This window comes from Ranitomeya variabilis, chromosome 5 (assembly GCF_051348905.1).
Source record: "Ranitomeya variabilis isolate aRanVar5 chromosome 5, aRanVar5.hap1, whole genome shotgun sequence".
NCBI classification, from domain to species: domain Eukaryota; kingdom Metazoa; phylum Chordata; class Amphibia; order Anura; family Dendrobatidae; genus Ranitomeya; species Ranitomeya variabilis.
In genome coordinates, this window is record NC_135236.1 from 358,380,461 (window position 1) to 358,408,247 (window position 27,787).

The 27,787-nt window shown below is 46.7% G+C and overlaps 1 protein-coding gene across 3 annotated transcripts in view; it reads left to right on the forward strand.

The window, feature by feature from the left end:
- Positions 1-5,444: 5,444 nt before the first annotated feature.
- The window catches only part of ZBED4 (zinc finger BED-type containing 4), a 76,378-nt gene continuing 54,035 nt past the window's right edge, over positions 5,445-27,787 (forward strand). For 2 of the 3 annotated variants that reach the window (XM_077264865.1, XM_077264867.1), the window contains exon 1: positions 5,575-5,823. The gene's annotated coding sequence lies outside the window, so the exon portion shown is untranslated. Of the gene's footprint in view, positions 5,824-27,787 lie in introns of all 3 variants that reach the window. The other variant, XM_077264868.1, reaches the window with a different exon arrangement.

The following is a 27,787-nucleotide window of genomic DNA, read 5'->3' on the forward strand; positions in this document are numbered from 1 at the left end:
AGCTGCCATAATCCCGCTAATGATGCAATGACCGCTGCCCCCACACTGCCAGCAGTTTATTTCGAGGTGCGCAATGCCACTGTGATGTCACACACACACACCATTGCGACCTTCAAAGCTTCACCTGGTGGACAGCCTGGAGAGTAGCACAAAATAAAACGCCTTACCCTCATCAGGGACAAACAGACACAACCAAAGCCAACTGGAAAACTATCTGAGCCAGTCATGGGGCCTACAGGATTCTGCATCCTTGTAAAACCATTTAAGTAGTATGAGAGGCATTGCCTTTCATACCTACAGGTTTCCTGAACTATAAGGTGGACCCTCTCTTTTGCTGAAAAGAGTGATTAGTCAGCTGAGCGAAATGGGTGGTGAGGAAATCTCCTAGGTTATGTGCACACATTCAGTATTTGCAACAGAGAAATCTGCTGCAAATACAGATGTGTTGACAGGAAAACTGCAGCATAAAATACACGCGTTCTGACGCATTTATTGCATGCTTTCTTTATGCCTTTTTCCTTTTATTATTATTGGCGAAATGTGGATCTAAAACTCTGAAAGAATTGACACACTGCGTATTTAAATCGGCTAGGAAAAACAAGCAATGTACCCATGAGACTTCAAGAATCTACAGTGGGTACGGAAAGTATTCAGACCCCTTTAAATTTTCAGTCTTTGTTTCATTGCAGCCATTTGGTAAATTCAAAAAAGTTCATTCCCAGCTGGGATGAACTGTGGTGACCTCAGGACCGTGGGAAAATGCCAGTGATGAGGTCACTGCAGTTCAGCCCGGCTGGGAACGCAGCCTCATTGACGTCACTGAGGCTGCGTTCGGAGCATCTCATTCATCAGCCTGGACGTTTGCATCTTGGCACTGTCCAGGATGAAAACTAATTAATCCCCAGACAAGGGACAGAACGACCAACAGGTATGCTATATTGTTGTTTTATTATTTTAGCTTTATTACAGGAGATTGAGGGCTTCGGTGGAATAGGCGTTTGGTGAGTATAACTTTGTTTTGTTTTATTTCTAATAAAAGACTTTATTCTGGCTGTCTTTATTTACCATATTATAACTATAGGATTAGTAATGGATAGGTGTCTTATAGACACTTCCCCATTACTAAAGGTACCTTCACATTAAGCGACGCTGCAGCGATAGCGACAACGATGGCGATCGCTGCAGCGTCGCTGTTTGATCGCTGGAGAGCTGTCACACAGACCGCTCTCCAGCGACCAACGATGCCGAGGTCCCCGGGTAAACATCGGGTTACTAAGCGCAGGGCCGCACTTAGTAACCCGATGTTTACCCTGGTTACCAGCGTAAAATGTAAAAAAACCAAACAGCACATACTTACATTCGCGTCCCCCGGCGTCTGCTTCCTGCACTGACTGAGCGCCGGCCCTAACAGCAGAGCGGTGACGTCACCGCTGTGCTGTACTTTCACTTTACGGCGCTCAGGCAGTGTGGGAAGCGGACGCCGCGAATGTAAGTATGTACTGTTTGGTTTTTTTACCTTTTACACTGGTAACCAGGGTAAACATCGGGTTACTAAGCGCGGCCCTGCGCTTAGTAACCCGATGTTTACCCTGGTTACCAGTGTAAAACATCGCTGGTATCGTTGCTTTTGGTGTCAAACACGACGATACACGCCGGTCTGACGACCAAATAAAGTTCTGAACTTTGTTCAACGACCAGCGATATCACAGCAGGATCCTGATCGCTGCTGCGTGTCAAACACAACGATATCGCTAGCCAGGACGCTGCAACGTCACGGATCGCTAGCGATATCGTTTAGTGTGAAGGTACCTTAAGCCGTGGGCTTGATGTCACCTGACAATACAAAGGTGACATCAACCCCACAAATATGAATCCCACTTGCCACCAATACAGGGCAAGTGGGAAGAGCCGAACAAAGTGTCAAAATTGGCGCATCTAATAAATGTGCCTTTTCTGGGCAGCTGCGGACTGCTATTTTTAGGCTGGGGGGGCCTGTATCAATGGCCCCTTACCAGCCTGAGAATACCAGCCCCCAGCAGTGAGCTTTAGCAAGGCTGGCTGTCAAAAATGGGGGGGACCCCATGCTGTTATTTTAATTATTTAAATAATTTTAAAAAACCAGCGTGGAGACTCCTCTATTCTTGATAACCAACCTTGCTGAAGCTGAGGGTTGTAGCCCCCAGCAGTGAGTTTTGCCTGGCTTGTTATGAAAAATAGGGAGGAACCCACGCCGGGTTTTTCATTCACTTAGTTATAGCGCAGGTGGCGAGTGAGGAATACCCCCATCATCCACTCCTGCTGTCACTGTTATTAATGACAGCAGGCCTAGGTTTATGGGAGTAATAGTCCCAAAAGCCCCCACCTGCTGTCATTTTTCTGACTTGAATGTCATCATTCTCTTCTGCTCATGCCAATCGGCGGCAGGGCAGAATGATGAGATCCGGCTTCAGCACCCGGCATCGGGGAATAGCGCTTACTGTAGCACTCCTTCCCCGACATCGATGCATCACACATGTGTGACATCCAAGTGTTTTCTCCGTGTGCAGGATGTTTTGCAGACCGTGCTGACGGTAAAAAAAATGGACATGTCAGCGTGTTTTGCCCATGGATGCACGGTCTGTGGAAACACACTGACATGTGCACAGACCCATAATGGGTACACATGCGTAAGTGTCTCCGGTACGTGTGAAAACTGTCGCCAAATGTACCGAGGACACGGTTGTGTGAAAGAGGCCTTAAGGGCATAAAAATTAAAAGTTTGAAAGCTGCAAAACTTTCAAAATTTTAGCCATATTTTGGATTTTTTCACAAATAAACGAAGTCATATCAAACAAATGTTACAACTATCATATAGGTCATGAAAAAATTATTTCAGAATCTGTGAGATCCGTCAAGAGTTACATAGTTATTACCTGGTCATGAAGGTAATTTGCAATTTGAAGCATCTCTTGGAAAAGTGATTGACAGGTTGGTCACACTGGTCAAGCATAGTGCTTGACAAGTGTGACCAACTTTACACTATTAATGCTGCCTATGAAGCATCAATAGTAAAAGATAGAATGTTAAAAATAATTAAAAAAAATATGGTTATTTTGACCATCCAACGACCCCCGATCTCCTCAGCGGCGCTCCCAGTACGTTCCGTTCCCAGGGATGCTTGGCGCGAAGGACCTTTGTGATGTCATGGTCGCATGACCGTGACGTCATCTCAGGTGATTCGTGCAATGCATCCCTGGGAACGGAACGGAAGCCGCTGCGTGCACCGCTGAGAGGCGGGAAGACTCTGTGGGCCATCGGAAGGTAAGTATATCCGTTCTTTATTTTAATTCTTTTTTTTACAGGAATACCGATACCCAGGGCCTGGAGGAGAGTCTCCTCTCCTCCAGAAGCTGGGTACCATCCGCACATAAAGCGCTAACTCATGGTGGGCATAGCCACATGTGTAAAGTGAGCATTTCAGTGCAATCCTATGGCGGCAGAATTGCCGCGATTCCGCAGAAATAATGAACATGCTGCGGATTTTACCACTATGCGATTCTGCAGTGGGAAAATCCACAGCATGGGCACAGCAACTGCGGAATCCCATAGGATTGCATGGGAATACGTTTTTTAAGCGTTTCCGCTGCGGCGAAAACACGGTGGAAATGCATAAAAAACGCAACGTGGGCACACAGCCTAACTCCCCCGGTACCTCCTTGTACATATAGTATGTGTAGCCATAGGCCAAGCCCCCATTGACACACTTGAATATGGTTCCTCCCTGTACATGTAGACATAGGCTGAGTTCTAAGTGACACACTTGATTATGGCTCCTCCCTGTACATATGCTACATGCACATAGGCCGAGCGCCGATTGACACACTTGATTGCGGTTCCTCCCTATACATATGGTACGTGTAGACGTGGGCCAATCCCAAATTGACTCAGTTGATGGTTCGTCCCTGTACATATGCTACATGTAGACGTAGGCTGAACTCTGATTGACACACTTGATTATGGTTTCACTCGATGTGTAGACGTAGGTCAAACCCCAATTGACACGTTAGATCAGAGATCTCCAACTTGTAGCTCGGGAGACGCATGTGGCTTGTGGAACCGTGATGTGTGACTCGCGGCTGGCTTGCCAGCTTGGTGCATTAGCACCAGGTCTAGACAACAGCTAGGAAGGGCAGGTCTTCAGATAATGTCTTTTAGGCCGGGGTCACACTTGCGAGTTCAATGCGAGAAACTTGCACTGCCCCGGCACTTGGGAATGGAGTATTCAGCTGCGTAGGAATACATGCAGCCGCACACTCCAGTCCCGAGTGCGGGGACTTGGTGCCAGAGACTCGAGCGAGTTTCTTGCATTGAACTCGCAAGTATGACCCGGCCTTATGAGTATGTGCATATGCTGGCCTCACGGTTGCAGGGGAATTAAGTCTAAACTGGACATAGGATGATCATGTGATAGAGGAGGTGCTTGGACATGGATGGGTTAACTTGGCTGGAGTGCTTGATGTAAGGCTACGTTCACATTAGCGTTAAGCTAATGTGCGTCGGGTTTGCGTCTGCGACGCAGCGGCGACGCATGCGTCATGTGCCCCCTATACTTAACATGGGGGACGCATGCGTTTTTTTGTTGCGTTATGCAACACACGCGTCTTTTTTGCCGCAAGCGTCGGACCAAGAAAACGCAACAAGTTGCATTTTTCTTGCGTCCGATTTTCGGCAAAAACCGACGCGTCGCAAAACGCGTTTTTGCGTGCGTTGCGTCGCCGACGCAACGGCGCACAACGCTAGTGTGAACGTAGCCTAAGAACATCAAATGAGGATAAGGTTGGAATCTCCTGACCTGGAGAATCATAATGGCAGGTCAGTTTTAGCATGTAGAGAACATTGTAAAAAGCCAAACAAAAAAATGTGGGATTGCACTTTTTTTCCAATTTCACCTCACTTGGAATTTTTTTCCCCGCTTTCTAGTACACGATATGATAAAACCAATGGTGTCATTCAAAAGTATAACTCGTCCCGCAAAAAATAAGCCCTCACATGGCCATAGTGACAGAAAATATGTTATGGCTCTGGGAAGGAGGGGAGCAAAAACGAAAATCCCTCCGGTCATGAAGGGGGTTAACCCTAGATCTCCTGGTAGCGCTATATGACAGTTTCCCATCATCTCAGCCACACGACCCTGGATGGGACCTGAATTACAGCCAGAATGTCGCACACAAGCCACACTGCGGCCATGCGCCTCTTCCTAAATGCTCAGTTCCTGAAGAATTACGTTGTCTCCTTTGTCCATTTGCTGAGTGAAGACTAAGCCCCGAGTCTGCCTTCACTCCACAGAACAAAGGCCGTAATCCCGTTGTCTCCTCAGGACTTGGCTCTAAGGAGCCGCCACTGTTGTTCCGGCTCACCCCACCCTGGCTGCAGGCCACAAGTGCTCCGGAAACCCCGTGCACAGCGACTGCCATCTGCCAAAACAACCGCGAGGAGGGCGGGAAGGCGTGGCCGCCTCTGTGTGTGTGACTGACTGTGTGTGTGACTAACTGTGTGTGTGACTAACTGTGTGTGGACTGGGGCGGAGCCGGCTCCCCGCCCTCATGCGCTGACGCCACTGTGCAGCCGTCTGCAGGAAGCCGCCATTTTGAGAACCTTTGACTCGGTGACGTAGTGGCACGCAGGCCCTGCTCCGCCTCTCGTCTTCATCTCGCCGTCGGACGGAGCGTCGCGTGAACGGGAGGGAGACAAAGCATTAAACTAATGAATGGGGCAGTGAGAGCTCCGGCTGGCCTGCGGGGAGTGAGCGGCTGCTGAGCCCTAGGAGAGGCTGCTGAGCGCCGGGTAAGTGCCCCGGGAGCGGACGGCTGTGTGAGAGGACAGCGGCGATGGCAGGAGTTCCGGTCTGAGGAGGGGAGTGCGAGCAAGGCCTGAGCACACACTGACCTGCCGTCCGACCATTGTGCTGCGGTGCCATATGGCCACGGACAATGCTGTCAGCTACACACATGGCCGCCGGGAGTGTGGGGAAACGCGTTGTGCACCTGTGCCGCCGTCCGGGGCTGGTTGGCCGGTCTTCGCTGCAGTCCGGGGCTGGTTGGCCGCTCTGCGCCGCCGTCCGGGGCTGGTTGGCCGCTCTGCGCCGCCGTCCGGGGCTGGTTGGCTGCTCTGCGCCGCCGTCCGGGGCTGGTTGGCCGCTCTGCGCCGCCGTCCGGGGCTGGTTGGCCGCTCTGCGCGCGCCGCCGTCCGGGGCTGGTTGGCCGCTCTGCGCGCCGTCGTGGCCTTCAGCTATAAGAACAGAGATTTTATTTTTCCATTTGGATTAAATGGTGAAAGCAGCTGTAGTCACTGGACATTGTTAATGCTGGGGACATGACACTGAGATCAGAGGAACGAGAAAAGTGTAAAGTCCATTTTCGTGTCATAGTACACACTGGGGCTGTTAGGATGTTCCAGTATTGGTTAATCCCTTATTAATAGCCCCAGTGTTCACTATAACATTAAAATAAACTCTATCGGACAACCCATTTAAGGCCGGGTTCACATTAGCAGTTAAGGCCGGGTTCACATTAGCGAATCTGTGCGCTGCGTATGATCTGCATAGATCCACATGCGTACATATCTCTAACATGGTGTACGCAGGGACATGCTTTTGCATGCGTATGTATGCAGATGCATACACGTGCGTCATTTCGCAGTGTTCTGCGAGCGCAACCTGTTGCATTTTTTGAGGCATCAAGTATTGCGCAATCATGCGCTTGCAGATGAGTGAGACAAAAAAACGCATTACTGTCTGGGAACGCATTGGTTCACAAGGACATGCGTTCAATACGCATGCATTCTTCAGACTGCGCATGTCCAGGAAATGATTTCACCACCGCCACCATGTTCATAAACAACGCAAATGCATTTAAACGCATGCACACGCAGCGTTTTTTTTCTTCCGTCATTCGTAAGATGATGCAGAGGCGTAAGCATGTGTTTTGACATGTCTTTGCGCATGCAGATGATAAGCTGCGTACAAACGCTAATGTGAACCTAGCCTCACAAGTTGCGTCAAATACAAGCATAGTTGTACTCTGTCTGACCATACCGGTCTATGCTTTGCTGAACATTACCTTTTAACCACTTCCCGACCTGTGACACAGCGTATGCGTCATGAAAGTCGGTGCCAATCCGACCTGTGACGCATATGCTGTGTCACAGAATTATCGCGTCCCTGCAGATCGGGTGAAAGGGTTAACTCCAATTTCACCCGACCTACAGGGACAGGGGGAGTGGTACTTCAGCCCAGGGCTTCAGCTCCCCGTGGCTACGATCGCTCTGATTGGCTGTCTCACTTTCAACAACCAATCAGAGCAATCTGTAATATTTCACCTATGAAAATTAGTGAAATATTACAATCCAGCCATGGCCGATGCTGCAATAGCATCTGCCATGGCTGAAGACCCCGATCTGGCGGCGGCGATCTGCAGCCGCCGTCAGTGTTCCCTACCCCTCCGTCCTGTCCTAAGCGCCTTCCTCTCCCCTCCGTCGCCCCCCCCCCCCCCGCCGCTGTCCGATCGCACCCCCCCATACTTACCTAGTCCCGGTGTCCCTCCCGGTGTCCTCGGTCTTCTCGCATGGGCGCCGCCATCTTGGAAAATGGCCGGCAGATTCGTTCCCTGTACATTTTGATCGCTGTGATAGAACCTATCACAGCGATCAAAATAAAAAAAAAATAGTAAATAACCCCCCCCCCTTTATCACCCCCATAAGTAGGGACAATAATAAAATACAGACAATATATTTATTTTTATTTTTCTGTTAGGGGTAGGGCTAGGGCTGCACTTAGGGCTAGGGCTGCACTTAGGGCTAGGGCTGCACTTAGGGCTAGGGCTGCACTTAGGGCTAGGGCTGCACTTAGGGCTAGGGCTGCACTTAGGGCTAGGGCTGCACTTAGGGCTAGGGCTGCACTTAGGGCTAGGGCTGCACTTAGGGCTAGGGCTGCACTTAGGGCTAGGGCTGCACTTAGGGCTAGGGCTGCACTTAGGGCTAGGGCTGCACTTAGGGCTAGGGCTGCACTTAGGGCTAGGGCTGCACTTAGGGCTAGGGCTGCACTTAGGGCTAGGGCTAGAATTAGGTTTAGGGTTAGAATTAGGTTTAGGGTTAGAATTCGGGTTAGAATAAGGCTATGTGCACACGGTGCGGATTTGGCTGCGGATCCGCAGCGGATTGGTCGCTGCGGATTCGTAGCAGTTTTCCATCACGTTTACAGTACCACGTAAACCTATGGAAAACCAAATCCGCTGTGCCCATGGTGCGGAAAATACAGCACGGAAACGCTGCGTTGTATTTTCCGCAGCATGTCAATTCTTTGTGCGGATTCCGCAGCGTTTTACACCTGCTCCATAATAGGAATCCGCAGGTGAAATCCATACAAAAAACACTGGAAATCCGCGGTAAATCCGCAGGTAAAGCGCAGTGCGTTTTACCTGCAGATTTTTCAAAAACGGTGCGGAAAAATCCGCACACAAATCCGCAACGTGGGCACATAGCATTAGGGTTAGGGTTGGAATTGGGGTTAGGGGTGTGTTGGGGTTAGGGTTGGGATTAGGGTTAGGGGTGTGTTGGGGTTAGTGTTGGAGTTAGAATTGAGGGGTTTCCACTGTTTAGGCACATCAGGGGGTCTCCAAACGCGACATGGCGCCACCATTGATTCCAGCCAATCTTGCGTTGAAAAAGTCAAATGGTGCTCCCTCCCTTCCGAGCCCCGACGTGTGCCCAAACAGTGGTTTACCCCCACATATGGGGTACCAGCGTACTCAGGAGAAACTGGACAACAAATTTTGGGGTCCAATTTCTCCTGTAACCCTTGGGAAAATAAAAAATTGTGGGCTAAAAAATTATTTTTGAGGAAAGAAAAATGATTTTTTATTTTCATGGCTCTGCGTTATAAACTTCTGTGACGCACTTGGGGGTTCAAAGTGCTCACCACACATCTAAATAAGTTCCTTTGGGGGTCTAGTTTCCAAAATGGGGTCACTTGTGGGGGGTTTCTACTGTTTAGGCACATCAGGGGCTCTGCAAACGCAATGTGGCGCCCGCAGAGCATTCCATCAAAGTCTGCATTTCAAAACATCACTACTTCACTTCCGAGCCCCGGCATGTGCCCAAACAGTGGATTACCCCCACATATGGGGTATCAGCGTACTCAGGAGAAACTGGACAACAACGTTTGGGGTCAAATTTCTCCTGTTACCCTTGGGAAAATAAAAAATTCTGGGCTAAAAAATAATTTGAGATAAGATTTTTTTTTTTTATTTTCATGGCTCTGCGTTACAAACTTCTGTGAAGCACTTTGGGGTTCAAAGTGCTCACCACACACCTAGATTAGTTCCTTGGGAGGTCTAATTTCCAAAATGGGGTCACTTGTGGGGAAGCTCCAATGTTTAGGCACACAGGCGCTCTCCAAACGCGACATGGTGTCCGCTAATGATTGGAGCTAATTTTCCATTCAAAAAGCCAAATGGCATGCCTTCCCTTTCGAGCCTTGCTGTGCGCCCAAACAGTGGTTTACCCCCACATGTGAGGTATCGGTGTACTCAGGAGAAATTGCCCAACAAATTTTAGGATACATTTTATCCTGTCGCCCATGTGAAAATGAAAAAATTGAGGCTAAAAATTTTTTTTGTGAAGGGGAAAAAAAAAAAAAAGTACCTGAGGGTTTAAAGTGCTCACTATGCATCTAGATAAGTTCCTTGGGGGGGTCTAGTTTCCAAAATGGGGTCAATTGTGGGGGAGCTCCAATGTTTAGGCACACAGGGGCTCTCCAAATGCAACATGGTGTTCGCTAAAGATTGGAGCCAATTTTTCTTTCAAAAAGTCAAATATTGCTCCTTCCCTTCCGAGCCCTGCCGTGCGCCCAAACAGTGGTTTACCCCCACATATGAGGTATCAGCGTACTCAGGACAAATTGGACAACAACTTTCGCGGTCCAGTTTCTCCTTTTACCCTTGGGAAAATAAAAAAAATTGTTGCTAAAAGATCATTTTTGTGACTAAAAAGTTAAATGTTCATTTTTTCCTTCCATGTTGCTTCTGCTGCTGTGAAACACCTGAAGGGTTAACAAACTTCTTGAATGTGGTTTTGAGCACCGTGAGGGGTGCAGTTTTTAGAATGGTGTCACTTTTGGGTATTTTCAGCCATATAGAACCGTCAAACTGACTTCAAATGTGAGGTGGTCCCTAAAAAAATGGTTTTGTAAATGTTGTTGTAAAAATGAGAAATCACTGGTCAAATTTTAACCCTTATAACTTCCTAGCAAAAAAAAATTTTGTTTCCAAAATTGTGCTGATGTAACGTAGCCATGTGGGAAATGTTATTTATTAACTATTTTGTGTCACATAACTCTCTGGTTTAACAATAAAAATTCAAAATATGAAAATTGTGAAGTTTTCGCCAAATTTCCATTTTTTTTCACAAATAAACGCAGAAATTATCGACCTAAATTTACCACTAACATGAAGCCTAATATGTCACGAAAAAACAGTCTCAGAATCGCTAGGATCTGTTGAAGCGTTCCGGAGTTAATAACTCATAAAGGGACACTGGTCAGAATTGCAAAAAATGGCCAGGTCATTAAGGTCAAAATAGGCTGGGTCATGACGGGGTTAATACATTTTTACGTTTTTAAACATGCTGTCTGTGGTAATATAAACCAACCCTTAGAGTACCGTCTCACATAACGATTTACCAACGATCACGACCAGCGATACGACCTGGCCGTGATCGTTGGAAAGTTGTTGTGTGGTCGTTGGGGAGCTGTCACACAGTCAGCTCTCCAGCGACCAACGATGCCGAAGGCCCCGGGTAACCAGGGTAAACATCGGGTTACTAAGCGCAGGGCCGCGCTTAGTAACCCGATGTTTACCGTGGTTACCAGCGTAAAAGTAAAAAAAACAAACACTACATACTCACATTCCGGTGTCTGTCCCCCGGCGTTCTGCTTCTCTCCACTGTGTCTGTGCCAGCCGGAAAGCACAGCGGTGACGTCACCGCTGTGCTCGCTTTCCGGCCGGCCGGCGCTCACAGTGCAGAGAAGCATAACGCCGGGGGACAGACACCGGAATGTGAGTATGTAGTGTTTGGGTTTTTTTTTACTTTTACGCTGGTAACCACGGTAAACCTCGGGTTACTAAGCGCGGCCCTGCACTTAGTAACCCGATGTTTACCCTGGTTACAAGCGAACGCATCGTTGGATCGGTGTCACACACACCGATCCAACGATGACAGCGGGAGATCCAGCGACGAAATAAAGTTCCAAACGATCTGCTACGACGTACGATTCTCAGCGGGGTCCCTGATCGCTGCTGCGTGTCAGACACAGCGATATCGCATGGATATCGCTGGAACGTCACGGATCGTACCGTCGTAGCGACAAAAGTGCCACTGTGAGACGGTACCCTAAATCCTGTCATATCTCATCCAAATTCTTTAGCTAGCCCTTATTTTCTTGGTGAGTAAAGGGCTGCTTCTATAATCATCCAGGATTTACAAAGCAAGATAAGTATCTTTGCAGGTTAAAGGCACAAATGCGTATCCTAAAAATACTGTGCCTCATGTTCAACAGCTCAATACACAGCTACATAAGAAGCAGGATGTTTGGTGTTCAGACTTTGGTGTGTCCCCTCTGATGATGTCTCCCGTCAGTCTTGTACCAAAAACATTGCGTTCAATTTTGTTTAAAGGGCCACTGTCACCCCCCTCTAGCCGTTATAAACTAAAAGAGCCACCTTGTGCAGCAGTAATGCTGCATTCTAACAAGGTGGCTCTTTTAGTTTTAGGTTCAAGTATACCCCCAAAAAAGCGATTTGATAATTAGCCATAATTGGTGTCTCTAGCCACGTAGGCTGGTCCTCCCTCCCCAGCTCGAAACGCTCCTCTGCCGTCACTCACATCTTCTTGGTCTTTCTGTGCCGCCCCCTCAGCGCTGTTTACGTTTTCAAACCGGCGCCTGCGCTGTGTAGTACTGTTCTGCGCAGGCGCAGTGTGAAAGCCTGGCTTAGACGGCAGACTTGAACCTAAAACTAAAAGAGCCACCTTGTTAGAATGCAGCATTACTGCTGCACAAGGTGGCTCTTATAGTTTATAACGGCTGGAGGGGGGTGACAGTGGCCCTTTAAGCAGAAGAACTTTGGCTGGACACAATGGTAAAGACTACACTGGTCACGTGACATTGGTTATGTCCTGAGACGGGTGGTGATACAGTGCTCCCAATGGAGCAGTGCCGTAAGTCCAGGAGACACGTAGAAACAATTGGTTATGAGTACGTGCCCATGATCAGGAATTGCTGCGTCAAACCCGCAACAGCCAGTTGTTATAGCATAGTGGATGGGATTTTTAGAAATCCCATCCTCTGTGTGCATTTGTACTTGCGGATCACCCGTGGATACTGACGTGTAGCGCGTTTTTCCAGACCACAGCACGTAGCGCTGCTACTTCCAAATCATAGGATTGTAGCCTAAGTTGTTCTTCAGTAGTGGACGATGCCTTTAAAGAAGGTTGTCCATGTTGGGGTATGTGCAGTTGACCAGGAATTGGCAGCGCTTTGGACGCAGCACATGCCCGTTGTGTCCAAAGCTGCTGTCTATTGAACGCAGGTGATTCCGTATGTGTTCACTGAACCGTGCGAATTCACCGCGTCCAATATATTGTACGGGTGATATCTTGCAGAGACGTGCGTCTTTGCAAGATAAATTGGCATTCTGCGGTCTGGAGAGATTCTCCACATGTCCGTCTCGATGAGTAAGCTGCTGGCGTCTGTACGCTTGGTGAGCATGCAAGCATCCAACCCGCAGCTTTTACTTATCGTGTGCACATACCCTGAGAGAGCAAAGTCTGCAGTCACCCTACGTGCACACCCCCAATGCTCCAGGAATGCTGATGCGAGTAAGTGATCACATGACAGCATATGTGAAGTTTGCATAATAATAATCTCCGCTGGATTCTCAATAGAAGTGATTTCAGAGAAGCTGCACATGACCAGAAGTATGGAAATCTAATACATGCCATCATGTGATAATTTACTCACATCGGCAGCACTGGGGAATCTAGACCGCACTCTGTCACGATTCAGAAATCTGCAGACTTTGCCCTCTAACATGGACAACCCTTTTTAAATAGATTATTTTTTTTGTAAAGCTTTAAAAAATCTAAAAAGCAGTATGTTGGATAAAGGTAAAACTGATTTCATGTAGTGTGGTTAAGAAGCAGTTTTAGGAAAAAAAGAAAACCACACAACTGTGCAGGCACACACTGCTGCATTTTCAGTTTTGTTTCATTATGAGGTTAAAGGGGCGGGGAGACAAGATATGCATACAAGCAATAGACACGTGCAAACTAAGTGGCTATAGCTGTTGCAGAAAGTATTAGATCACTAGAAAATGCCATTAGATTTGTAGATCACCATTCTCTGGATCAGAACGGGGTACCACTGGTTGTTTCACCAGCAAATCACTAAGTTGATACATGGCCTTTAATCAGGCTATACCAAAAACCCCTGCACAATTCGCGGCTAGTTGTGCGGGGAAAAACTTTAAACATTGCCAATCCATCTCCTTCAGATATGTTATGTTCTTGGCAGAGAAAGGGCTAAATCCCACTTTTTGTCAAACCACAAAAAGCAGTAATGTTTATTTGTGAAGTAACATTAACACTAGATCTGGCGGCTTCATGGTTTCCGATTGAAAGACTACAGCAGTCCCTCAGGTTCACCATAAGAATGTGATATTTAGTAAATAAATGCACACACAGTGCCGACTGTATGGACAAATGTCCATGTGACTGATTTATGTCCAACCGCCGTGTGTCTTGTCACATAGAAATCTGAGGCTGACCCTTGGATTTGTAACCTGGATTTGCAGTTAGCACTGCTGCTGAGCCTCTCAAGGATTAGTCCCATTGTAACGTAATGTGGCTAATCCATGCATTTCCACCCAAATTAAGTGACTGACTACTTAAGAAAAAAATGTATCAATTTATTCTGTAGCAGTGCTAAAATTGTGCATATGAACAGGGTTACAGGAACTCAATCTACGTGTATTGGATTCTGATGTCGCCACATAATGCTAGAATTCCCATACCCATTAGATGGCTGTCGGCCAATCATTCAGGCGACTAACATTTCCCCGTAACTCTGGAGCGTTCCTGTGTTCTGTGAGAAAGCTGCTGTCGGATTGCTCTGCCGGTGGCTATCTCCTGGAGAAACAAATGAAATCCGGCGACATACTCCTTTCCTTCAAATTCTTGTTGGCACCCGCTGACTGGCCGCTATTAGCTCCACTCACCTCCTAATGCACAAGTGAGTGAAGATGGGCAGCCCTGTGTAAAGGGGCTTTGATGATAAGACAACCAGTTTGTTCCCAATCCAATATATCTGATGTAACATGAAATTCTTTCTTGGGTCTTGTTCTTTGATTGTCTGTTCTGGAAGCTGCCGCTGTTAGTTTTTGTTGCACAATACTGGTTAGTGGACGTTGACCTTTTGATTGTGCATGTTTTCTGGTGATTTAATGATGTTATCCTGTGTAAGTCTACGTTCACATTTGCGGTCTGCGCCGCAGCGTCGGGCGTCGCAGCGTCGCCACATACGTCATGCGCCCCTATATTTAACATGGGGGCGCATGGACATGCGTCGCACTTGCGTTTTGCGCCACATGCGTCACTGCGGCGCACGCGTCCGGGCGCAGAGGACGCAGTAAGTTGCATTTTTGCTGCGTCCAAAATCAATCAAAAAAAGGACGCATGCGGCGCAAAACGCAGCGTTGTGCATGCATTTTTGTTTGCGTTGCGGCGCCGACGCTGTGGCGCACAACGCAAATGTGAACGTAGCCTAATAGAGACGGCCAGTATGTTAAGTTTTTTTTATTTTTTTCTCCTTGTCTATAGCACCTGTACAAAAAGTCTCATTTTTTTGGTTTGTATATGTGTTGCTCATAAAGTGCTTGTCCAGTTAATTAAATACTTTAAGGGCATGGATCTTTCACATGATTCTGTCACAGAGCTGCTGATTCCTGTGACTGGCTGCAGCCATCAGGTGACTAGAACGGGGCATGAACAGAGAAACATTCAGTGACAAGCCATTGTCACCTGACCACTTCAGCCAATCTCAGGCCTCAGCTGTCTTGTGACAAAAGATCCAGGAAATCATCCTTTTCTCTAGTTGCCTTCCACTGACAGCCCAGGAGGTTGTCTCCATACCCTAATGGGGGACAGGAAGCACAAGAGGTTAAAAACCCCTCCCACCTCCCATTAACCAGTGTCTTTCCTGTTCCCCATGGGGCATGGAGAGGTTCCTGGTGCGCTGCGCGGCCAGCTCTGGCAGTGGTACCTTATAATCTTAGCCGGGCACTTGTGGTCGGGCCCCCAGGGCTTCCTCCTCCATTATGCTCCTGTCTCTTCGGATTCTGGGACCGCATTCCCGGTCCTCTTGCGGGGGTAAAGCGGGCCGGTGATCCCATCTTGGAGGCCTCCCTGAGCTCTCCGGCATCTCCCCCTCCTGTGCGCGCTGTTCGGCGACCCGGAAGTCATGTGACGCTTCACTTCTGGGTCGGCGCTCCTGTGTGAAGGAGCGTTACTCTGTCTGAGATGGACCTCTGAACGGCGTATGAGGCACGCTGCATCCTCGCACGCCTGCCTGGGACTGGGGAGGGGCGGCTAATTGCCACGCGCTGGGGCAGCATTATTTTCTATATAAGCTGCAGAAGACGTCTCAGGTAAGCCTGCAGGCTTACCTGAGACATCTTCTGCAGCTTATATAGAAAATTTTCTATATAAGCTGCAGAAGACGTCTCAGGTAAGCCTGCAGGCTTACCTGAGACATCTTCTGCAGCTTATATAGAAAATAATGCTGCCCCAGCGCGTGGCAATTAGCCGCCCCTCCCCAGTCCCAGGCAGGCGTGCGAGGATGCAGCGTGCCTCATACGCCGTTCAGAGGTCCATCTCAGACAGAGTAACGCTCCTTCACACAGGAGCGCCGACCCAGAAGTGAAGCGTCACATGACTTCCATGGATATGTCTTGCCCTGCAGCTGCAGAGCCCAGCGCTCCCCAAGCCCCAGTAAGTGTGGCAGGGACGGGGTCCCATTTAAAGGTAGTTTTCAGTTTACCTTCTTATACTGCTTCCTCGCTCATTTCAGGGAGACAAGCCTGGCCATAAAGCTACTACTAAGCGCAAATGTGCTACTTGTAATGGAAAACTGCCCTTAAAATGGGAGAGAAAATTGTGCCAACCCTGTACGGACAAAATAATCCGGGCTGAACATCCTTCACTAATTGAAGAGATTCGTTCCTTGGTTAGACAGGAGGTTCAGACCTCTTTAGCCACGTTTGCTCCCCCTCCACCGCCACCACCAACCTCACCTGGTCCATCACTTCCAAAAAGAGAAAGATCCAGGAATATTCTGATTCAGAGTCTGATGGCTCTTATGCGTCATCTTCAGTTAAATGGGAAGATGTCCTACCTTATAAAACTGCTGAAATCAGAAAATACCTTTTTTCCTCTGAATATATTGAGGAATTGGTGTTTGCAGTGAGGAATACTATGGGGCTTAAGGAGGAACCCGTTCCTCAGTCTATACAGGATGAGTTATTCGGCATTCAGACTGATAAACAACCTGGGTTTCCCGTACACAAAAGTATCATTGATATGATCAATAATGAGTGGGAACTTCCTGAAAAACGGCTAACCACCCCGTCAGACTTCAAACACCGGTTTCCTCTGGATGAGGATTCAATTAAATGGAACATCCCAAAAATAGATGTTCAGGTGGCTAGAGTGGCAAAAAAGACTGCCCTGCCGTTCGAAGACTCTTCCCAGTTAAAGGATCCCTTAGATAGGAAGATTGAAAGCCTTCTCAAAAAAACTTGGGAAACTTCCACTTCGTCCCTCAGGTCCAATATTGCATCCACCTGTGTAGCCCGGTCTCTCTTCCGCTGGATAGAGGAATTAGAAAACCACATCTCTCAGGGTACTCCAAGAGATGAAGTATTGGACTCCTTGCCTATTTTACATAGAGCAACTGGTTTTCTTGCAGACGCCTCCCTAGAATCTATCCGTGTAGCCGCCAGATCTCAAGTCCAGACAAATTCGGCCAGAAGAGCTCTCTGGCTTAAGATGTGGAGTGGAGATGTCACTTCAAAAATAAAGCTGTGTTCCATTCCCTTTAAGGGTGAGTACGTGTTCGGGCCCTCATTAGATGACATCCCTGAAAAAGCCACGGACAGGAAAAAGACTCTTCCTGAACAAAGACCTCCCAGGAAGCGTTTTTTTCGGGCCTCCCAGTCCCAGCCCTCCCAGGTTAAGGGTAAAGGAAAAACCGGTAGATGGAGTTATGCTAAGGGGAAACCCAAAAATATCCTTATTCCCCAGCAACCACAGCAAGAAAAACAATGACTCCGATCTGGTGGGGGGGAGGCTTTCGAACTTCGTTCACAGTTGGCAGAATATCTCCAACAGCTCTTGGGTCGTAAGTGTTATCCAACAAGGTCTTCTTATAGCGTTCGAGGCGCCTCCTCCCAGGATCCTAAGAGTCACCTCCCCGTCATCTCGGGAGACTCAAAAACTGATGATGTCAGGTTTACAAGATTTGCTGACCTCGAAAGCTATTTCATTGGTCCCGGTAAACGAGCAAGGGAAAGGGCATTACTCCCGTATATTTATGGTAAAAAAAGCCCTCCGGACAAGCCCGGATCATAATAAATTTAAAAGCTCTCAACCAATACATTACTTACCGCAAATTCAAAATGGAGTCGGTAAAATCAGCCATCCCTCTGATAGCTCCTCATTCATATATGGCAACAATAGACCTCAAGGATGCCTATATCCATATTCCGATAGATACATCCTCGTCACAGGAGATATCTAAGATTTGCGGTCCAGTTGAATCACAAGATTCTACATTTTCAATACAATGTTCTCCCCTTCGGGATCTCCTCGGCCCCAAGGGTTTTCTCCAGAGTCATGGCGGAAGCTGTATCTCGTATCAGAAACCAAGACCTCGCCATAGTACCTTACTTGGACGACCTTCTAATCATCGGTCCTTCCGCCGAAATTCTAAATCAGAGGATTGCCAGAACTCTGAACATCCTAAGACTTTTGGGTTGGATACCCAATCTGAAGAAGTCTCATCTATTACCATCAAAGGTGATAACATTTCTGGGGGTCCTATTGGACTCAGAAAATCAAAAATCATTTCTACCTGAAGAGCACCAGAAGAACCTGATATCCAAGGTCCTGAACTTCAAAAAACAAAGGTCTCCTACTCTGCGGACAGCAATGTCTCTTCTGGGGTCGATGATGGCCTGCATACAATCAGTCCAGTGGGCTCAGGCCCACTCCAGAGTTCTGCAGGCACATATTCTGGAAAACTGGAATGGAAATCCAAATTTCCTAAACAGAAGAGTGTACACTCCAGGGAAGGTAAAGGCCTCGTTAACCTGGTGGGTGATCCAAACAAACCTGCTAAGAGGGGTGGACTGGATACAAAATCCACTGGTGACAGTGACAACAGATGCCAGTCAAAAAGGCTGGGGTCGGTTGTGTCGCAGGTCCCATTCCAGGGTCACTGGAATCGGAAAGAAAGCTCCAGTTCTTCCAACCTCAGAGAATTGATGGCAGTGGAGAAGGCCCTTCTAGCCGCCAACAGTCTAATTGTAGGTCAACATGTCAGGGTTTACTCGGACAATATAACGACTGTAGCGCATCTCAAACACCAGGGGAGTCCGAAGTTCAACCACTTGAAAGTAGTATCAAGCAGAATTTTTTGCTGGGTAGAAAAACATCTCCTCTCATTATTAGCAATACACCTCAAAGGGTCTGTAAATGTTCATGCAGACCTCCTAAGTCGTCACGACTTACAACCAGGAGAATGGAGCCTGAAGGCGCATGTTTTCAGAATGTTGACGAACAGATGGGGCCTTCCCGACATAGATCTTTTAGCATGCACGTCAGAATGCACAGGTCGAGAACTACTTCTCTCTAGACCCCAAAGACAATTCTCAAGGAGTAGACGCTTTTGCTCATACATGGAGGTTCCGACTAGCATACGTGTTTCCTCCAATACCGTTGCTTGCAAGGACCCTTCGGAAGATCCGAGACGATCAAGTCCCGACTATCCTGGTAGCTCTGGCATGGCCGAAGAGGAGCTGGTACCACCTCATCAGAGAATTACAAGTGGATGGTCCAGTTTTTCTATAAACATCAGAGGATCTTCTCCTCCAGGGTCCCTTTTATCATCCGAACCCCCAAAAATTCAAGCTGGCAGCCTGGCTATTGAAGCCCAGGTATTAAGAGCTAAAGGTCTTTCAGAGTCAGTGATTTCTACTTTACAAAAATCCAGAAAACCTGTCACCAACGCTATATATAGCAAAATTTGGAAAATATTCTCCTCGTGGTGTCATCCTCATAATCCTGATCCCTTCCATCCTAATATCTCACAAATATTAGATTTTCTACAAAAAGGATTGGAGTTGGGGTTGAAGCCGAGTACATTAAAAGTTCAAGTATCAGCTTTGAGTTCTGTCTTTGACCAAGACCTTGCAGGTCATCGTTGGATAAAAAGGTTTATGGTCTCAGCATCAAGACATTGTCCAAAACAGCACATTTTTGTACCATCATGGGACTTAAACATAGTCCTAAAGGGCCTTACGGCTCCTCCATTTGAGCCATTATCATCTTGTTCCTCACAGCTCCTGTCCTGCAAAACTGCCTTCTTAGTTGCCATTTCTACTGCAAGACGTGTGGGGGAAATACAAGCCCCATCAATTAGAGAGCATTATCTTAGCATAAGGGACGATTCCATTGTGTTCCAACCAGATCCATGTTTTCTTCCAAAGGTGGTGTCAGAGTTTCACCGATCACAGGACATAGTCCTCCCATCGTTCTGTCACAATCCTACAAATTCGGAAGGACACAGATTCCATACCTTGGATGTACGGCGTATAGTGTTACACGATTTGGAACAAACTAAATCCTTCAGAATGGACCAAAATCTCTTCGTTCATTTATCTGGCCGAAACAAGGGCAAAAAAGTAGCGAAGAGTACCATTGCCAACTGGATAAAAAAGGCCATTACTGAGGCATATCTAGCTCAGAATATTGCGGTTCCTGCTGGCTTAAAGGCTCATTCCACCAGGTCTACCTCCGTCTCTTGGGCTGAAAGGGCTGGTGCTTCCACAGAGCAGATTTGCAGGGCTGCAACATGGTCTTCTCTACACACTTTTACTAAGCATTATAGATTGGACTTCTGGTCCAACCGGGATCTTGTCTTTGGCTGTAAAGTTCTTCAGGCTGTGGTCCCTCCCTAAATACAGAATTGGTTGGCATTCCTCCTGGGCTGTCGTTCAAGGCAACTAGAGAAAATAGAATTATTCTTACCGTTAATTCGGTTTCTAGGAGCCTTCCACGACAGCATTAATTCCCTCCCGATGTTCTTGGATATTTTTCTGAGAACCTAAAAGGTAACCGGTGCTATGGGTTCAGTTGTAAGTCACTGGTTAATGGGAGGTGGGAGGGGTTTATAACCTCTTGTGCTTCCTGTCCCCCATTAGGGTATGGAGACAACCTCCTGGGCTGTCGTGGAAGGCTCCTAGAAACCGAATTAATGGTAAGAATAATTCTATTTTCATTCTCTGCTCAGTCCACAGACGCACCCTGGATCTACTGCTGTATGAGAGTATCAGTTAGCCATTTTGTGTAAGGCTTCCCTCAGACAAGGGTTTTTTTTTTTTTTTTTTTGTCATTGTCAACAAACTTAACATTTTTCAATGTGCTGCATTTGTTGTTGGTCTATTTGTCAGGTTTATTTTTAACTGTTTTTCGGTTTGGCTCAAAAAAAATAAATCTGCAAGACTAAATCCAGACATACTGTATAAGCCTGTCAATAGATTATAAATGGTATATGTTCTATCCGTGAATAACAAGGATCGAGAATAAGACGTCTGAATGAGACCTCCAAGGGAATGTTCCTGCTATAGTCTTTTTGCGAATTAAAACCAGACATCCACCTGACCTGAGTGTAGGCAGCATCCACATGAACTGTCCTGCAGGTGGCCATAGTGTGGACCTGTTAATTGACTTCTATAGGAGAGTTAGCCAGTGTGCTGAGAAGGTGAGCTGTCTCACGTATTTTGGACAGTGTGGTCACCTGTTACCGATATCTAGGTGATATATTTTCAACCCTCCCTATGAGGATGTTATGTCTGAAAAGACAGCAGTTATGAGCCTAATATTAATCTTGGCTCTTTCACAACATCTGCCAAACATGTTGCAAACAGGTGTGTACAGTGGGCTCACAAGGTGAGCCCGTCTCATACCTGGCAGATCCTGGGTGTGTGTTACAGCCAGGACCTGCCTCACACAATCATGGAAGGAGCCGAGCTCTGCCCACAATTGTTAACCTGTTAACTGCTTTTATCAAGCTCTGAACGCAGCATTAAACATGCGCCAGCATGGGGGGGTGTCATTCCATGTGCCCAGTGCCACGCCCATGACTAGAATGCGGGTCAACGATGGGTTGCTATGACAGCTGAGGGTCTGTTGAAGATCTCCGTGCTTGTCATTAAGCCCTGCCTGTGGCTGAGATTCAAAGGAGACCGTGACTTTTTCTGTATGCAGCAATACTATGACATCCCTGACTATAGCTCAAGCGATCACACTTTCTGCTTCAAGCAAGAATAGTGAAAAGAAAATGTTAAAAAAATAAAATATATATATATATATTAGTAAAAAATGGAACAGCACAACAATTTAAAACTTATCTTCTGGGTGCAAAGCCTCCAGGCAGCCCGTCCACCGGCTATCCAAAGTCCATAGATTCAAACAAAAACCAGGCAGCACTCCATTGTTTCTTGATGAATTGTGCAGCGTTTAATTACACCTACATGTCTGTCTGACGTTTCGGCTCTAACTGAGCCTTTCTCAAGCAGTGGGTAAGCCTTTTCAGTGCATATATATATAGGTTTAAAGCCATAACAAACCTTATTGCCATTGGTGGTTAATACAATCCATGTGTTACAATATGTGCATATTAACAGTACTCATTTGCATTATAAAGTGCTTCAGTGCATTAAAAAGTGCCTCATTATGTGTTCATGTTTACACGTGTTACAATCTTTATCAGATTATCTTATTAAGTGCATCTTACCCCCGGAGTTGCTTGCCGGTAATGGAGGACATCCTCGTATCTCGGCGTTACCTGAAGTCTATTGCGCATGTCCGCAGCGTCACACCACTGCGTTGGACCAGTGACCAATCAGTGACATCCGCGCATGCGCAGAAGCGCAATACTACGCCATCTTTGTAGTGGCATTCTACTTCAGCCATATTATGTGAGGTTAATCTTCATTATAGGGGACGGCACTTGCGCACACAGCGCTACATGTCCTCATGCGAGCACCCTTAGTTAACCATATATTTACAAAGTACTTGGCTGTGGCATTATTTTCTATCTTACTCCATTTATTTAACGACTCCTCACATTGCTAAGCATATTGCTATATAGCCATGTACACATCTCTTATATTATACCTAATGGATATTATTAGTGCATAGTTCCGCCCTGACATTCCGGGCTTAGCTTACTGTAAGCCATAGTCCGGAGGTCATACAGCCTGCTCACTAGTTACAGCTTAACCCTCTCAGGTCACGCTGCTCGCAGTCCATGCTGTACAAAGCGGTAGCACCTACATCCCGGTATATGATCACTATTAAATCTTAATTAAAGAGGAGACAATAAGAGGTACCATTTTTACTGCTTTTATTGATCAAAACCACGGTCCAACGCAGTAGTGTACTGCAGACTATAAGAAATTTAACATTTTAAGGAAAGATTAATAAATTTTATGTCCTCCATATTTGCAAACTCCACTCCGGCGGTATTCTACTCTTGATAGTGCACCAGTCACATTCTAAGCAAAAATACAAAAATAAAAATAAAATTAGGAAATTACATCATTGTTGTTACAACATAGGATTTCCTAAATTAACAACAAGTAATCACATTACTGTATCTTGGTGACCAATAATATTATACAACAGATTTCATAAATATTTTCAGATGATTGTATGCATCTTAAAGTCAGCGTTCAATCCCTCAGGTCTTAGGGTATTTAATTCGTATATCTACATAAGCTCTCTTTTTATCACCTCCCCTTCTCTGTATTGGAACAGCATCGATAATTCTACATTTTAGATCCTTCTCGGTATGTTTGCAGTCTACAAAATGCTTGGGGACAGGGAGATCAACCCTATTTTTTCTTATACTGAATCTATGTTGGTTCATTCTCGTCTTGAATTCACAAGTTGTTTCCCCAACATACCATAGGTTACAGGGGCACATGAGCACATAAATGACGTAGTCTGAGCTACACGTAAGGAATTGTTTTATCTTATATATCTTCCCTGTCTTTGGGTGTGTAAATGTAGGTCCCTTGACCATATATGTACAATTAACACAATTTAGACAGGGGAAACAGCCATTTCTTTTGGTACCCGTTAGTAACCTCTGAGTACCTTTTTTATTGGTGCCAATATCTGATTTTATTACCATATCTTTAATATTTCTACTTATTTTATATGAATACAATGGTGGATTTTTAAATTCTTGTACTTTCGGTATACGTCTCCCCAACATGGTCCAATGTTTATTTATGATACTGGCTATTTCACTACTCTCTTCAGTATATATAGAGACAAAAGGGACTCTTTTTTGGTTATTTCTACGCTTCCCTTGCGGTTCACTCTTAATTAGTTGTAATCTGTCTTTTTCCATCACCTCACTTTTTGTTTTTTCCAATAATCCCCTTGGGGTATCCTCTGTCCAAAAATTTTTTAATTAACCGATCTATTGTTATATCAGTTGTATTCTCTTCTTTAACTATACGCCTCACTCTTAATAATTGACTCAGGGGAATAGATCTTTTTATCGAGGTCAGGTGTTGACTATCATATAGGAGTAAATTGTTCCTATCCGTGTTCTTTACAAAAAGTGTAGTAAGGAGTTGGCCATTTTTTTGCTCCACCAGCACATCCAAGAATTGAATTTCTGTCCGAGATTTTACTAAAGTGATCTTAATTGTTTGATCTATTGTATTCAGATATGTATGGAATTCATTCAATTCATTTTCTGTACCTGTCCAAAGGAGGAAGACATCGTCTATGTATCTCCACCACTCCAGAACATGCCGGAAGTGGTGGGACACATAGACAAGGTCCTCCTCCAGGACCTCCATAACCAGGTTAGCATATGAAGGGGCCATATTGGCCCCCATAGCTGTACCCTGTTTTTGTGCGTAAAACGCGTCACCGAACATAAAGTAGTTGCGTTTTAGTATGATTTCCAACATCTGCAACAGGAAGCTCTTAACCTCAATTGTATATTGTTTTGTGTCCAACATCTTTTCTATTGCTTTCATGCCTCTATCGTGGTTAATGGAGGTATAGAGGGAAACCACGTCGAAGGATGCTAAGAGCACCTCGCCCTTCAGTTGTATTGCCTCTTTTACCCTTCGCCATGACAGCACCCACTGGAGAGATAGGGATCCGCCCCAAGGAACAGGAAACCTACAGAGACATAAAAGGGGGCGGTCCCCCTCTCCTCCTCAGTTTAGGTTTCCTGTTCCCAGGGGACAGAATCTCTGGATTCTCTGAGAAAACTACAGAAGATCATACCTGGGCTAGGAGCATCCGCCTGTGCGGTTTCTGCGGGAACGACAGGGGATGCAGTCCAGAAGCAGCGTCGGGGGAGACTCCGTTAGACGGCTCCCCCCTTGTCTGTCCGGCATGTGGGATGGCTGGGTCCGGAAAGACGCCGCCCGATTCCACGGAGCAACGCTGCAGAGGTGCAGCCTTGAAGAGGCTCCAGATGCGGGCCAGCAGGTAAAGGGTCCGGGATCTGCGGCACAGCTGCAGCGGCAGCCGGTACACCGCTCCATAGCGCAGGCCGGGATAAGATGGCGGCCGCACGTGCGTGGAGCGGTGTAAGAATCCCCATACTGACCCGGAGGTATGGGAACACTTCTGGGTCACTCACACAGCGGTGAGGGAAAGCGCGGTTTCCTGCATGCGCAGTACACCGCTGTGGAGAGAAAAAAAAAAAAAAAAAATGACCGGATCTTGACCTATAAAAAGGGGGAAGTTGCAAACGCACAGGCGATGCAACATGTCGTCCCCAGGCAAAACAGTGGACCCAGCAGGTGAGCCAGCCAGCAAAAGGTCCTCAGATGCCAGCCACAGGAGCGAGACCAAGGATTCAAGATCCAGAAAGTCGCAACCTCCTATTTCGGTACCGTACAGCTTCACTGGGTGAGTGTAAATTCCCCTCTGCCTATAAAGCTGACACTCTTTTTCCACAAATGTCGTCTTCTCTCAGGCCAAAAGGAGACAAAAATCTAAGCACAAACAGTGTGCGTTATGTGACGAGCCTCTCCCAGATTCCCACCCCAAAAAACTCTGCGATCAATGTATAGCGGAAACAATGCAGAGTCCATCTATGTCGGTCACAGATATACGGGCCATAATTAGAGAGGAATTACAGGCCATCTCACAAGCCAGTACCCCCCCTAAAAGATCCGGGAAAGAAAAGGCTATACCCAGCTCTGAGTCCGAGGAGGAAGGCGTTATCCACTCAGACTCCTCGCAGGCGTCATCCTCTTCCTCGACACAATCGGACATTGAGGGTCGAGCTTGTTTTCCCCTTGATGGGGTGGACAACCTAGTAAAATCCATCAGGAATACTATAGGTTGTGAGGATGCAAAAGACGACCAAACTGCACAAGACATCATGTTTGCAGGGTTGGCAGAGAGGAAGAGAAGAGCATTCCCAGTAATTCCTGCGGTTAAGGCACTGATAAAGAGGGAGTGGGAGAAACAGGACCAGAGAGGTTTTCTCCCGTCAGCCTCCAAAAGGAAGTACCCCTTTAATGATGAGGAGTTAATTTCATGGACTAAAATTCCTAAGGTGGACGCTGCAGTCGCCTCCACCTCAAAACAGTCAGCTCTACCAGTAGAGGATGCGGGCCTACTTTCTGATCCTCTAGATCGGAAGGCAGAATCGTCACTAAAACGATCATGGGAAGCTTCCACGGGCATATTTAAACCATCAATTGCCAGCACATGCACTGCTAGATCCATGCTTGTTTGGATTGATCAGCTGGATCAACAGATCGAACAGGGGGTCTCCAGACAAAAATTGCGGGATGCGATACCACTAATTAGAGGTGCAGCAGCATTCATGGCCGATGCTTCAGCTGACTCTCTTCGCCTTGCAGCAAGATCAGCGGGTCTGATTAATAATGCCAGACGTGCGTTATGGATGAAGAGCTGGAAGGGGGATATGCAGTCAAAGGCTAAGATCTGTGCTATTCCATGTGAGGGTGAGTTTTTGTTTGGGAAAGCATTAGACGAGATCCTCAAAAAAGCGAAAGAGAGGAAAAAAGCCTTCCCTGACCCCTCAATTCCTTTCTATAGGAAGACCTTTAGGAAGAGGCCGTTCGGGAAAAGAACACAAAACGAAAGATCGTCACGATGGGCCACAAGAGAGGGAAAACAGGGTGGCACTATGTTTAAAGGCCCCCCCTTCCGTAGAGACAATATATTCTGAAACCCCAGACACCCCAGTAGGGGGTAGGTTAAAATTTTTCTTTCCCCAATGGCGAAAAATCACGTCAAGTTCCTGGGTGCTAAATATTATTAAGGAAGGAATGAAGATAGAATTCCTCCAAATTCCCCATGATTCTTTTATTTTAACAGCCCTTTCCTCACGAGTATACAGCCATGCCCTTTGGTCTCTCCACGGCACCCAGGATCTTCACGAAGGTAATGTTAGAAGTAATGGCCTACCTTCGCCAGAGAGACACATTAATCATTCCCTACTTAGATGATTTTTTAGTGGTAGGAAATTCGTCCCTTCAGTGTGCGGAACGATTAGCTGACACTGTCTCGTCCTTAGAAAGCCTGGGCTGGATCGTCAACTATAAAAAATCCAGACTCATCCCACTTTCTCTTCAGACATTTTTAGGATTCAATCTAGATTCCATAAAACAAAAATGTCTACTTCCCCAAGAAAAAATATCTCTTATAGAGGGTAAAGTAGTGGCGGCCATTCACAAACCTCAAATCTCACTAAGAGCAGGAATGTCCTTGCTAGGATCCCTCTCCTCCTGTACTCCAGCCGTTCAGTGGGCACAACTTCATACCCGAACATTGCAACATCAGATACTTCGGGAACAGAGAAAATTTCTGGGGCACCTTGAATCAAAAATAACTTTATCCGAGAAAGTCTTATCCTCCTTAGAGTGGTGGCTAGATAAAAACAACCTAGCGGGGGGTGTCCCTTGGGTAATATCACCATCCCACACGATAACTACGGACGCTAGTCCCCACGGGTGGGGCGCACACATGGGAGATAGATTCTGCCAGGGAACCTGGGATAAGAATGAGGATTTATATTCATCAAACCTGAAAGAATTGAGTGCGGTAAACTATGCACTGCGTCAATTTCTCCCACAGCTACGAGGAAGCCACGTCAGAATCTGTTCAGACAACACTACGACAGTGGCGTATTTAAACAAACAAGGCGGCACAAGATCAGACGCTCTAATGTCTTCCGCAAACAGTACCTTAATCCTGGCCGAAAAGCATCTGTTGTCCCTCTCGGCAGTCCACATCAAAGGAGAGGACAATCAACAAGCGGACTTTCTAAGTCGACACACTCTTCATCAAGGAGAATGGTGTCTCAATCCTCACGTTTTCCACAAAATAACATTGTTAT